The sequence below is a fragment of the Lissotriton helveticus genome, chromosome 5_1, assembly GCF_964261635.1.
Source record: "Lissotriton helveticus chromosome 5_1, aLisHel1.1, whole genome shotgun sequence".
NCBI classification, from domain to species: Eukaryota; Metazoa; Chordata; class Amphibia; order Caudata; family Salamandridae; genus Lissotriton; species Lissotriton helveticus.
Genome location: NC_136065.1, coordinates 456,348,370 through 456,362,296, shown reverse-complemented (window position 1 = coordinate 456,362,296; position 13,927 = coordinate 456,348,370).

The following is a 13,927-nucleotide window of genomic DNA, read 5'->3' as shown; positions in this document are numbered from 1 at the left end:
CGGAACTGGCGTGTGCGATCCAAGTAGTAAGAGAGCGCACGTTTTGGGTCCAGACGGTGGAGCCTCACTTCCTCTTTCGAGGGATGCGGAGGCGGAAAGAAGGTGGGCAAAGTAATGGACTGCCCGATGTGGAAGGCCGTGACAACCTTGGGCAGGAAAGAAGGTCTTGTCCGCAACACAACCTTATCCGGATGAACAGAGAGGAAAGGAGGTGTGGAAGAAAGAGCCTGGAGCTCACTCACTCTCCTGGCAGAGGTGATGGCCACCAGGAAGGCAGTCTTCAAAGTAAGAAGACGGAGAGGACAGTTATGGAGCGGCTCAAAGGGAGCACACATCAGGTAAGTAAGAACAAGGTTCAAGTCCCACTGGGGCATCACGAAAGGAACAGGAGGAAACATGTGCGTGATGCCCTTTAGAAATCTATTTACAATAGGGGACTTGAACAAAGAAGGCTGATCAGGTAGCCTTAAGAAGGCTGAAACGGCAGAAAGGTACCCCTTGATAGTGCCCAGAGCAGAGCCCTGCTGGGCAAGAGAAAGAAGGAAGAGGAGAACGTCAGAAAGGGGTTCAGAGAGAGGGTCCACAGCCTTTGCTGTGCACCATGCCACAAATCTGTTCCACCTGCAGGCGTATACCGACTTTGTGGAGGGACGCCTGGCTGCCAGAATGACATTACAGACTTCAGGAGGCAAGTCAAATGGCCTCAACTGTCGCCGCTCAATCTCCAAGCTTGTAGGTGGAGACTGGACAGGTTCGGGTGGAGGACCGTCCCCTGCTGCTGCGACAGAAGGTCCTCCCGAAGAGGCAGACGAATCGGGGGATCTACTGACATGCTGAGTAGCTCGGGATACCAGTATCTTCGTGCCCAGTCCGGAGCCACAAGGATAACCTGGGCCCGGTCGCGCCTGATCTTCTTCAGCACTCTGGGCAGAAGTGGTATAGGTGGAAAGGCGTACAATAGACCGCAACTCCACTCGCGACGAAAAGCGTCTCCGAGCGAGTGCCGCCTTGGAAATTCCAACGCACAGAACTGATGACATTGCGCGTTCTCTTCGGTGGTGAATAGATCTAACCAAGGCTCTCCCCACTGCTGAAAGAGGCCTTGTGCCACGTCAGAGCTCAGACACCATTCGTGAACCATCATGCACCGACGGCTGAGTTCGTCCGCCCTGGCATTCAGAGAACCTGCCAGGTGTTGAACCACCAGGGTCACTCTCTGACGTTCCAGCCACTGCCAGAGGCGCAGGGCCTCCTGGCATAGGGTCCACGACCCCACCCTGCCCTGTTTGTTGCAGTACCACATGGCGGTGGTGTTGTCCGTGAACACCTGCACTACACTCCCCCGAACAGAGGGGAGGAATGCCTTCAGTGCTAGACGAATCGCCCGCAGCTCCAAAAGGTTGATGTGGAGCTGGGACTCCGCCGGAGACCAGAGGCCTCTGATCTCCGCCTCTCCCATGTGCGCCCCCAGCCCTGGAGGGACGCATCCGCCACAACTGCGTGCTCCGGGTGGGGTAGGGAGAGGGATCTGCCACTGACCCAATCGCGGTCCGTGAGCCACCACTGCAACTGTCTTGCAGTGCCCTCCGAGATCAAGACGTGATCGGACAAGTTGCCCTGATGCTGGGCCCACTGAAACTTCAGGTCCCACTGCAGAGCCCGCATCCGCCACCGGGCGTGATGCACCAGAAGGATGCAGGAGGCCATCAGCCCCAGAAGCCGCAGCGTCAACCTGACGAGACTCGGGATAAAGGCTGAAAGATCGGAATCAGAGCCTGAATATCCCGAACCCGCTGTTCGGGAGGATAAACCCGAAACTGCGCCGAGTCTAGAACCGCTCCGATGAAGAGGAGCTTCTGAGAGGGACACAGGTGCGACTTCGGCACATTGAACCCCAGCAAGTGCATGAGGTCGGCCGTAGTCTGGAGGTGGCTGACGACGGTCTGGGGCGAGCCCGCCTTCAACAACCAGTCGTCGAGGTAGGGAAAGACTGACACCCCTAACCTGCGCAGATGAGCTGCGACCACCGCCATCACCTTCGTGAACACCCGTGGGGCGCTGGTAAGGCCAAAGGGGAGCACGGTAAACTGAAAGTGCTCGTGGCCTACCGTGAACCGCAGGTAACGCCGGTGGGCCGGCAGGACGGGGATGTGAAAGTAAGCGTCCTGCAAGTTCAACGCTACCATCCAGTCTCCGGGGTCCAGGGCAGCTAAGACATGAGCCAAAGTCAGCATCTTGAACTTCTCCTTCCCGAGGTAGCCGTTGACGTTCCGTAGATCCAAGATAGGGCGTAGGCCCCCTTTGCCCTTCTTGGGTACCAGAAAGTAGTGGGAGTAGCAACCACACCCTACTTCTGGCCCAAGAACGCGCTCGATGCCCCCCTTGGCCAAGAGGGCTGTGACTTCCTCTTGCAGAAGTTGCAAGTGATCTCCCGACACGCGGTGGAATTGTGGTGGCATGGCTGGAGGGGTCGCCTCGAAGGGGAGGGAGTAGCCCCTTCGGACGATTTGCAGCACCCGATGTGACAGTGCGCCAGTGAAAGAGGTGATGGCGAACCCTGCCCCCCACTGGCGTCACATGGGCCTGAAAACACGGACTAGGAAGGTTTTGAGGCAGGTGCTGCGGAGGGAGGTGTGGACTGGCCTCGCCGTTGGCCCCGACCGCCGCCACGGCAGTTTCCACGGCCGCCACCGCGCTGTTGAACATTCTGCGGCGCGTGGCTGGCAGCACGTGTGGGGATGCCCCTTCCGTGGCCACGAAAGGAGCGAAAGCTACCCGATTGCTGGCGTGTGGCCGAGGCCCAAGGACTTGGCCGTAGCCCTGGAGTCCTTAAAACGTTCCAGCGCATGGTCTGCCTTGTCGCCAAAGAGGCGACGGCCATCGAACGGCATGTCCAGAAGAGTGGCCTGGACATCGGCCGGAAAGTTGGCGGATCTCAACCAGGCGTGGCGTTGGACCGCCACCGTCGTTGCCATCGCCCTGCACAGTGAGTCCGTGGTATCCAGCCCACACCGGATGGAATATCGTGCTGCATCTCGGCCCTCCACAAGGGCTTGGGCGAGTTTAGGCGGCGTCTAAGTACTCCGACGACGTCATTCCGGCGCTAACGACGCCGGCGACGGACGCAGAGCCGCGGACGACGCCTGCCGGCGCGCAGGGGTATTGCTACGCAAAAATTTCCGGATCCGGTCTGACGCCTGGGGATATTCTAAGGTAAGGAATCTATCACTAACGTGTCTCTTTCAGATTATAGCTTTAGCTATGGCCATACTTGCACTCTCTATTTCAAATCTTCACAATTTTAAACTTTCTCATACTGGTATGTGTTAGAAAACAGGGCTTTTTACAGATGTTCTCCCACTTTTTGCTCCCATTTGGACTGCTGGATTCTGGTTTTAGACTCTGACGGTGCTCTGAAGCCTTTCAGCCACACTTGGTATTCGTGTTTGGTTTTGTAAGGAGCTGCCACATTAAGAAGCCAAACACCCAAGAGGTTTTCCAGAGAGCTGTTCTATTCTTCGTGCAGATCAAGGATGCAAAATTTCCCAGACTCTGCACTCTGTCTCTGTGCACTTTCAGTCCCTGATCCCCTTCTTCAGACGTTCGGATGAGGTACTGCCTTCTGGCGCTTGACCAGGAATTCGCTGGGCAATTTGGAAAAAACAGCAGTCAAGTAAGGTGGCGAGCACGTTTAGGGCCTGCACTTTGGGATGATGACGGGAGGTAAGCCAACCGTAGCATGAGAGACATTGGGAACTAACTATTAATTCCCCTCAGGAGAAATTTCAATGTTGGATATATATATATATATATATATATATATATATATATATATATATATATACATATATATATATATATCCACATCCACTCCTTCAAAGAAAGAGAAAGGCCACCACAGGGGAATTCTTAGGAAAAGCGCTTTAATGTGCTGCACAAGCCAGAAAGTCTCATAATGTCCATGGCGCACCCTCTATGGCGGATGCATTTCGGCGTGTTCTGCCTCTTCAGCGCCAGGTGCAAGTGCTCATGTGCGGGGGCGTGAGTTGAGGGTTTTATGACCTACCCTCTCCTCGTTTGTAGACCATAGCTCCTCCCACGCCTATAACGTCCCAGCGTGTATGCCTCCTGTAGCCTGTCGTGTCGACAACGCCTACAAGTCCCAGCATGCAGGGGCAAATTCTGGTAGGTATGTGCGGGAATGAGGTGGGAAAAGATAACAATGTTCCATAGTCTGCAAACTGGCCTCAACTCCACAGTACTGTAGTGCAGCTGCGCTTCCTTGGGTCCCCAAACGCTGCATCCCTCTCTGCAAACGAATCGTTTCCGACGTGGGCAGGCTTGGAAATCCTACCTGCTCCACCATCGTACTTCTGCATCCGCTGAGTGGGAGGACCATGTGAAATCCGGTACCCCGGAGAAACAACAGACCGCAAAGCGGAATCCAGTAATCACAGGGCCACTTGAAGCAGCGTGAGCCTTTTATGCGCGACACTGGATAGCGCGCTCGATAAATCCACATCCACTCCTTCAAAGAAAGAGAAAGGCCACCACAGGGGAATTCTTAGGAAAAGCGCTTTAATGTGCTGCACAAGCCAGAAAGTCTCATAATGTCCATGGCGCACCCTCTATGGCGGATGCATTTCGGCGTGTTCTGCCTCTTCAGCGCCAGGTGCAAGTGCTCATGTGTGGGGGCGTGAGTTGAGGGTTTTATGACCTACCCTCTCCTCGTTTGTAGACCATAGCTCCTCCCACGCCTATAACGTCCCAGCGTGTATGCCTCCTGTAGCCTGTCGTGTCGACAACGCCTACAAGTCCCAGCATGCAGTGGCAAATTCTGGTAGGTATGTGCGGGAATGAGGTGGGAAAAGATAACAATGTTCCATAGTCTGCAAACTGGCCTCAACTCCACAGTACTGTAGTGCATATATATTTCTTTTGGGGACTTGCAATGACCCTTAAAAAGTACTGTTACAACTTTTTGATTCTGGAATATGAGGAACTCTGTGTAATTTAACATAAGGAACTGTAACTCCGTACATTGCTCTCTTAGTGGTGACAACCAGCATTATCTTGGCTGAATTGTAAACTTAATTCTTTGTGTAAGTAGACCTAAGCATTGTTGACTAACTTTTTTCTTTCCGGGTCTCCTTTCTTGTAGTACCCTCCCTAAATTCCCTTCTCCCTGTTTGGTCACATTGATACTTTAGAGTAATATAAAACTCAGAGATGGTGTTGCCAGAAGGAGGGCATCTTTAGAGCTTTTCTTCAGAGGAACCATGCCATGGTGGAGTGAGCCTTCAATTCTTCACGAGGCTGCATCTAAGCTAATAGGTAGTAGATTTTAATGAAGAGGACTATTCACCTGTACAAAGTCCTTTTCTGCACCTTCTTGCTCTAGAGAATCACCCACCTGATGGTCTTTAGTGCGAAGCTGTAAAAGCTCAAAGCTCTTTTGGGGTACTTTTTCAAGGTGCGAGGCAGAACGAAGAATGCTGGGAAGGTTGATTTACTGGTCAACGTGATAAGGTGTCAACCTTCAGCTGAAAGGCCACCCTACACCTCCGCACCAATTAGCCTGGAAAAAAAGATGGTTTAAGGTAGCTCCACCGAGGGCCTGAAGCTCACTAATGCAGGGGGCTATAGTAACCACAACAATGAAAACAGTTTTCAGAGTAAGGAAATGCAAGGAGCACATGTTCAAATGTAAACCAAACGGAGACCCCATTAAGACATCAAAAAGAGTTGAGGTGGAAACATGTGTCAAAGCCTTCCTCAACACAACAGTCGATTTTAAATGCAAAAATGGCAGAAATGGAAGGACAGACTTTATGGTGCCCACTGCAAAGCCTTGCTAGGTCAAAAACAAAACAATGACATTTCTGAAAGTTTAACAAGTAATGGGTACATGTAGTGGGCTGCTCACCAGGCCACAAATTGTCCAAGTGCCCTGGATGAATGGATTTTGTAGAGAGACGCAACACAGTAAGGCTAACATCCAAAACCTCAGAAGGTAGAAAAATGCAGTAGACTGCAGCCACTCATTTCCCATATAGGTATAGATTGCACAGGCCTGGGCGCAGAGCTCTGCCCTGCTGCTGCAACAGAAGATCCTCTCGAAGTAGCAGCCTGATCAGAGAACAGGTGCTCATGCCTAAATGTTTGGGGTACCACACTGGAACCACTAGGATGACTCGGGCCAGGTTGTTCCAAGAATGCTGGCAGGGGAGGTAGTGTTGGAAAGGTGTACAGAAGCCCTGTGCTTCACTCTAGCTTGAATGCATCTTCTAGCAAGCGCCTTTTTGGAACTCCAGTGTGCAAAAGTCTTTTGAGTGTAGATAAAACATCGAACATTGTTGGAAAATTACTGCACCACCTCTGTATTGAGTTGCCATTCTTGATCCACCAGGCGTCGTCGGATTACTTTGTCCGTCCTGGCATTCAAAGATCCCGCCAACTGGTTCACGACCAGAGATATATTCTGAGACTCCATCGACCTCCAGGGAGAAGAGCCTCTGGGCGCAGGACCCCAGCCCACTCTGCTTGGATGATGCAGGAGGCCAATTGATCAAGAAACCTCAGAGCTTAAGGCTAGGGCCCACATGCATCAAGCATTTTTGTAGTCGCAAACGGTGCGATTCCTTAAAATCGGCCGTTTGCGAATGCAAAAGTGCTTTTTGGGATGCATGAAGCAATTTCAGAATTCGTAACATTTTTGCGAGTTCTAAAATTGCGGGTGCTTTTAAGAAGTCGCAGATGTGCGATTTCTTAAAAGCAATGCATCATTACTTTTAGAAGTGCAAATTCGCAATTAGGGTGCCAAATTTACCGAGTGGTTGAACCACTCGGTAAATTTGGAAAAAGTGTTTAAAATGCTGAAAATGTTTTTTTTTCAACATTCATGTTTCACACACACATGTCCTTAGGACATGTGTGTGTGAAACATGATGCGAAAAATACATTTCAGGGGTGCATGGGGGGGGGTCCTTTGGACCCCCCCCCTCTGCACCCATGAAATTTTCAAAGTGCCACTCGCAATTTGCTGATGCCTTCCCATTCACTCCTATGGGCCTTTTGGCCCATAGGAATCAATGGGAATTGCGAAAATTAACTTAAGAATTCGGTATTCATTTGGGATTTGGTAAAAATTGCGATTTTTACCGAATCACAAATGAATACCGAAAATAATGATGCATAGCATTTTGCACTTCTTAATTTGCGATTCCTTATTTTTCGCAAATTAGGAAGTGCAAAATGTAACAATGATGCATGTGGGCCCAAGTACCAAGTCAGAAAGATCAAAATCATAGCTCGTTTGGGCTGGTCTCATACTCTTGATGGAGGAAAGGCTCGAAACGAAATGTATCCAAAATGAATTCAATGAAAGGGAGCCTGTTCAAAGAAGTCAAGTGGAAGTTCAGCACGTTGATAGTAGACCCCACCAATGTAAGAAGGTTCACTGTCATCTGGAGGTGATCTACGATTATGGCGAGCCCTTCAAAAGGCAGTTGTTGAGGTAGAAATAAACACTATTCCTAACCTCTGAAGGTGTGCAGTGACTACCACCATCACATTCGCGAACACCCGAGGGGTACTGGTAAGATCCAAGGGTAATACAATAAATTCAAAATGCTCCTGCTTATCCCAAACTGCATGTAAGGACTGTGGAACTGCAGAATGGGTATATGGAAATATGCATTCTGCAGGTCAGAGCTACTATCCAGGTGCCCGCGCCTGGCTCAATTTGAGCATTTCAAATGTATCCTTCTGTAGGATGGCGTTCAGAGAGTGAAGGTCTAAAATAAGAAGGTAGCCTCTGTTCTTCAGGACCTAGAAATAGCGGGAACAAGATCCAGTCTCTATTTCCCATGGCGGTACACCTAAGCACCTTTGGACATGTGCGCATGCCCTTCCTGTATTAAAACAGCAAGGTAGCCCTCTACAAGCCGCTCTGATGTAGGGTGAAGATGAAGTTGGTCGAAAAGGAATAGAAGGGCGTAGCCCCATTGAGCAATTTCAAGGCACCATATGTCTGAAGTAATCTGTCACTACCCTTAGAGAAAGTGTTGGATTTGGCCTCCTACAGTGTGATCAGGAGGTGCTAACAAGAAAACTTAAGATTCTTGGCAACAGCTTCCACAGGGCTGAGGGACTGAGAGGAACAGTGTTCCTGATGACCAGTACATAGTCTGTGTGATCCCTTCCCTGAAATGATAGGCATGCCGATTTTGGCAGCAAGAAGGCAAGGTGTTATCTATAGCTCAACCCTCTGTGGAATTACTAAAAGGGAGAGTTTGTTGAGCAAAATGCCTAGCAGAAGCAGTCCGGCCCACGGAATGTAACATGACTTTCCGGAAAGCACTGCCTTGCTGAATCTGCTTTCTCCACAAACAGGCAAGAACAGTCGTTCCACTTTGGAGGCCTGCACATCCCCTGAAAAACCAGTACATCCTATCCATTAATGGCAATGGAGGATCACGCTGGACTGCCGAGCATGAGCAATCAATGGTGTCGAATGAAAACTGAATGACATTGAACCACATCTTGACCATCCTAAATGGGTTGTGCCAGGAAGGCCTAAAGTTCTTCAGAGTCTGCCAACAAGATGCGCTGACCAAGTCCCAGAGAACATGCATACAAAGCTCAAACAAGCACTGGTGCAGATGATCACAAGGCTATGTAGACTGATGAAAACAATTGCTTTCCGAATGTCTCAAGCCTTTTCAACTCTCTCTCCAGAGGAGTTGTAGGGAAGTAGTTGGGGTTCACCTTGGTGGTAAAGACTTGAGCCACCAGACTCTCAGGATTGGGATGCTGATTCAGGAAATCAGTCACCTACGACACTTCTCAACCAACCTGTCCACCAAGGGGCATGACCAAGGCTTTGCCCATGTGCTCATCAAGGTCAGGGTGTCATTGGGGCGCTAGGTGGTGCACGAGCGGAATGGCCGTGATTCTCGGAGGCTCCCGCTGTCCGGTTTAATTAGCCTGAAATTATCCTGTTCTACGTCCCTATGTGCAGGCAAAGACGGTCGTGTTGGTTTGCCTAGGCAATTGTGCTGCCCACGGACTGCAAAAATCGGAGGTGGTGCGGTGATTGGGGCGGCTCCTGTTGAATGCGGCGGACCTGCAGGGAGAACTCAGCGCTGCTGTGGAGATCAGAGATGGCGGCGATCAGTGCATGAGCGCCGCGGCCTCCCTGTGGTGAACAGGCCGCGAGGCGGTGAACTTGTTTGCTTGACCGAGAGACACGAGCAACGGATGACTGTGGAGGCACAGGGTAGCATTGGCGGGCCTCGGTGGACCCCCCTACGGCCTCATCGCTAGGAGCGGATGCCACTTGATAAGGAAGTAAGGTGACGGATCGGGGATAGTACGGGGCAGAGCCTGCTGTGCTAAAATGGCGGCGGCCAGAGTGGCAGCTTGAGCAGATTGCGCCTGACCTCGACGGCGATATTAGGAGACATTGATTCTGCATATGAGGCGAATGCTGCCACGGCGAAACAGAACTAATGCCCCACACTGGTGACTGGTTGTGTCCAGCGTGACCTGATAGCGTGATAGCAGTGTACACAGTGGGTTGCCCCGGTGCCGGGAGTGAGGGAAAGCCATTACGTGATTGATGTAATGCCGCTATAGGGCATATACGGACTGCACACGACTGCCTTGCCGCCTGGAATTGGACAGATGCTAGTGGTGGTCGAAGCAGAAGACGAGATAGCCCCTACCTGGTCGGCGGCAGCACAGTGACACTACAGTGGAAGGCTGCTTGATAGCATTGGAGCCTAGATGTAGGGCTCGTGTCCCTGGGAGATTTACAAAATGGCGGTGGTCATGGAGGCTGCCTAGACTGAGCATTACACCGGCAGCCCAGTGAGTCCAAGGGGCTTGACGATCAGTGTGCCCGTCGCATCTGTAATTGGGGCCATAACACACAGAGCTGGAGGTGCAGGCGGTCCCCGATGATCGGTCGCTGATAGCACTTCTGCAGCGCTTCCTGGTCGGCTTGCCTGAGTGGGCCGGAGAGGGAGATGGCTTGGAGTACCACTGCAGCCATATTGACCTGAGTACTGTTGTTGGGGGAGTGAAGAGCAGAGCTTTCCTGCTCCTAGGTCCGTCAGAAAGCGGCACGGGTGCAGAGGTGTTTGGCCTATCCTAGCTGGCATTAGTACGACCTGCATTTTTGCTGGGGGTCTCCATCATTCTACTTGGACTTGTGCTCTCCTGCCTTGCTGTCGCACTTGTGAGAGACTCATCTGCAGTGACTTGGTCTTGTGTGGAGCCGCCTGTGGTGGAGCAGCATGGGCAGACAGGACTCTAGGCAACCCCGCCTCAATTTTGAGGCTAAAAGAATCCCCCAAAAAACGCCAGAGGAGGAGGATGAAACCAGCGCGGTGGAATCGACAGGTGCTAAGACCACTGGCCCGGACAGCGAACTGCACACTATACTTACTGAAATGCGTCAAGGCTTCGCTACAATAGCGGATAAAGTAGATATGCTCACAACTCGCATGGATAATATCGCGCGAATGACGCTCGGCTCAAAGAAGCAGAGCAGCGAATCTCTGACTCCGAAGATGTTACGGAGCAACTCAAAAAGGCGGTGACGCATATGGACAAGCTAATGCGAATCATAGACGTCCGAATTTCAGGCATCCCTGAAAGCACCAACACGGGGCGCTTGGAACACTATGTTGAAAAACTACTGACGGCAATCACCGCTGAGGGGGCCCTCTCAGCCCAATTCATTGTAGAGAGGGCGCATAGATCGCTTGGCCCGCGGCCGCCTCCAGGAGCCACCCCTCGTCCCATAATAGCGCGCCTTCTCAATTATCGGGACCGCGACGTGGTCTTGAAGGTGGCGAGAGAAAAGAGACAGCTTAACTACGATGGAGTCTCGTTTACTGTATTCCCGGACTTTACGGCTCGGCTGCAAGAAGAGAGACGCAGATTCAATGGGGTGAAGCAGAAGTTACGCCAGGAGCAGGTGGATTATGCCCTATTATATCCTGCACGACTAAGTATCACCTACCAGGGAACACAAACTATTCACACCACGCCAAAATCGGTGGAGAAGTTTCTTAAGGCGCTGAGAAGGCATAACGCTGTCCCGGACGATCAAGATGGGTCGGAGGAGGTGCCACTCTCGGATGTCGAATGATCACGTGTAGTATTGAAATGCTGGAACTTGTCTGGTGTGGATACACATTGATGTTTCATTTGTTCAGCTTGGAATGGGATAAGTAGTCTATTTCATATCTTTATACCGGATGCCCTTGCTAGCAATGGGGACTGATAAGAGCTAGAGGTTCCCTGGCTAAAAGCAAGGTTTATGTGCGTCACCTGGAGGGACACCCTGATGGGAGTACCCCTATTGCACCATGGTTTAGTTATGTTGGGGGGAGGGGGAGGAGGGTGGGATGGTGTGTAGCTGGCATGATTGGGATGCTTCAGTGGGTGGGGGGTGGTGGAGTTGGGCCAGGGTTTTTCATGCAGAGGAGGCAGTCAATGAGTGTGGTCCAGTTGCAACTCATGCTGTGGAGAGACAGAGAGGTACTAGAAAATACTACAGGGCAAAGTTATACAGTGTATGATACAGGATGGCAGGGGATGGGAATGACTCACATTTAAGGATCATGACCTGGAATATACGAGGGCTCAATGATGCAAAGAAGGGCAGGAAGATCATAGCATATTTGGAACGACATCAGGTGCATTTTGTGCTGTTGCAGGAGATGCATATGCCTCCCTGCTCCCACAATACATTTGCTAGTAGGTGGGCTGGAATTAGGTTGTTCTCATTCTACTCTTCTTACGCGAGGGGCACTGCCATATTGATTAAAAAATCAAAGCCATTTAGTGTTCTGGGAGAAATCCTTGATTCTGCTGGGCGATACATCATTGTGTGGGGACGCCTGGGGTCTGACACTGTGACCATTGTGAATTGTTATGCCCCTAATGTTGATACACCTGAATTTTTTACGACATTGTGGGGTAGGATTGTAAACATTGGCTCTCTGCAACATTAAAATCTCCCCCCCAAATAATGTGCAATGTTACCTGCTCAGGATAGGGCGGATGGGGCTGCACACTACAAAAGCCGGTCTAGAGAAGCTCTGCAGGGTATTGCTGAGGAGGGAGGGCTGATTGATAGTTGGCGCTTTCTTTATCCACTTCGTAAGGCGGGCACGCATTTCACGTCTTACACTGGCACCTGGGCACACCTTGATTACTGTCTGATATCACGGGGGTTAAATACGGGTCTCATGAGGGCCACACATCTACCCAGAACATATTCTGATCATAGTCCTGTGCTGATACAGTTGCGTATGCCAGGGTGGGACAGACCTCGACCACATTGGCGGCTGCAACCTAACGGGCCCTGGACCGAGAACTGAGGGGATTGGAGGCCCTCATGGTGCGTGGGGATGCGGGGCAGGCACACATGGATTTTAGGGACAAACTGTCAGAGTATGAGGAAGAGGCGGCGAGAGAGGCTAAGTTTCAGGGGCGCCACTGGACGGCACGTAGATACTGTGAAGGTGAAAGACCGGGGAAAGCATTGGCGGAGGTCACTAGGAATCCACGGTTTAGTAATTCTACCTTAGAAATTAATACACCAGAAGGGGGGACGTGTCAAGATACTGCTGGAATCCTCGATATCTTTGCGTCGCATTACAGTCAACTGTACACCACGAAGAGGTGTGGGAGAGGCGAGGTTCGAGGACTTCCTGGGGGATGTCGCCTTATGCTGGCTGAGTGATGTGCACAGGACATTCCTCAGCGCCCCGATCGAACTGGACGAGATCAGGGAGGCGATAATGTCACTCAACAATGGGAAGGCTTCGGGGTTGGGCGGTCTCCCTGCTGAATTTTACAAGTGCTACATCGATATTATGGCTCTGGTGCTCCGGGAGGTGTTTGAGGAGTCGCTGGAGATGGGGACCCTGCCTCGCTCGGTGCGAGAAGTAGTGATTACTTCTCTTTTAAAGCCCGGGAAGGACCCCACGGCCTGCGACTCATACCGGCCACCCTCGTTAATAGTGAAGATCTTAGCCAAAGTACTGGCCACTCGACTATCCCTCCTGATGACAAAAATCATAGTCCCAGATCAAGCTGGCTTTATCCCTGGAAGGTCTACTACACATAATTTGCGTACTTTATTGTCCTTGATCCAGACAGTAGCGCCTGAGTTTCCGGTTGCTGCGTTTTTTTTGGATGCCTCAAAGGCATTCGATTCAGTCGAATGGAACTATTTATTTACCGTTCTGCAGAGCATGGGGTTCCCAAAACTTTTTATATCATGGGTGCAACTATTATATACTCCACCTACCGCTAGAGTTCTTATTAATGGTCACCTGTCCACCTCGCTCACTATAACTCGAGGCACCAGGCAGGGTTGCCCGCATTCTCCTCTCCTTTTTGCTATTGCAATAGAACCCATCGCGTGTCGGATACGCCAGCTTCATCCCGCTGGTGCGTTTAAATGCTTTCAGCGCCCAATTGCGATTTCCCTCTATGCCGATGATCTGACGCTTTATGTCACGGATCCGCAAGAAAATTTGAATCCCCTTCTGCGCGAGTTTGTGGTGTTCGGTAGATTATCCGGGGTGCACATCAATTGGGGTAAATCCTAATTCTTCCCTCTTACACCTGCAGTTCCGGAATTTCCCCTGGATTTCCCCCTAGAACGGTGCCATTCTGACCTTTGCTACCTGGGAATCCAGGTGTCTAGAGACAGGGACGAGACGCTTAGGCTTAACTACGGCACTGCAATCACTAAGTTGACCTCCACGGTTACCCGTTGGATAGCCCTTCCTTTATCTATGGCTGGTAGAGCATCGCTCATCAAAATGGTGATATTACCTCGTTTTTTAGATCTATTTTTAAATGTCCCCTACTATCCGGGTGCCTTTTTTTTCAAAAC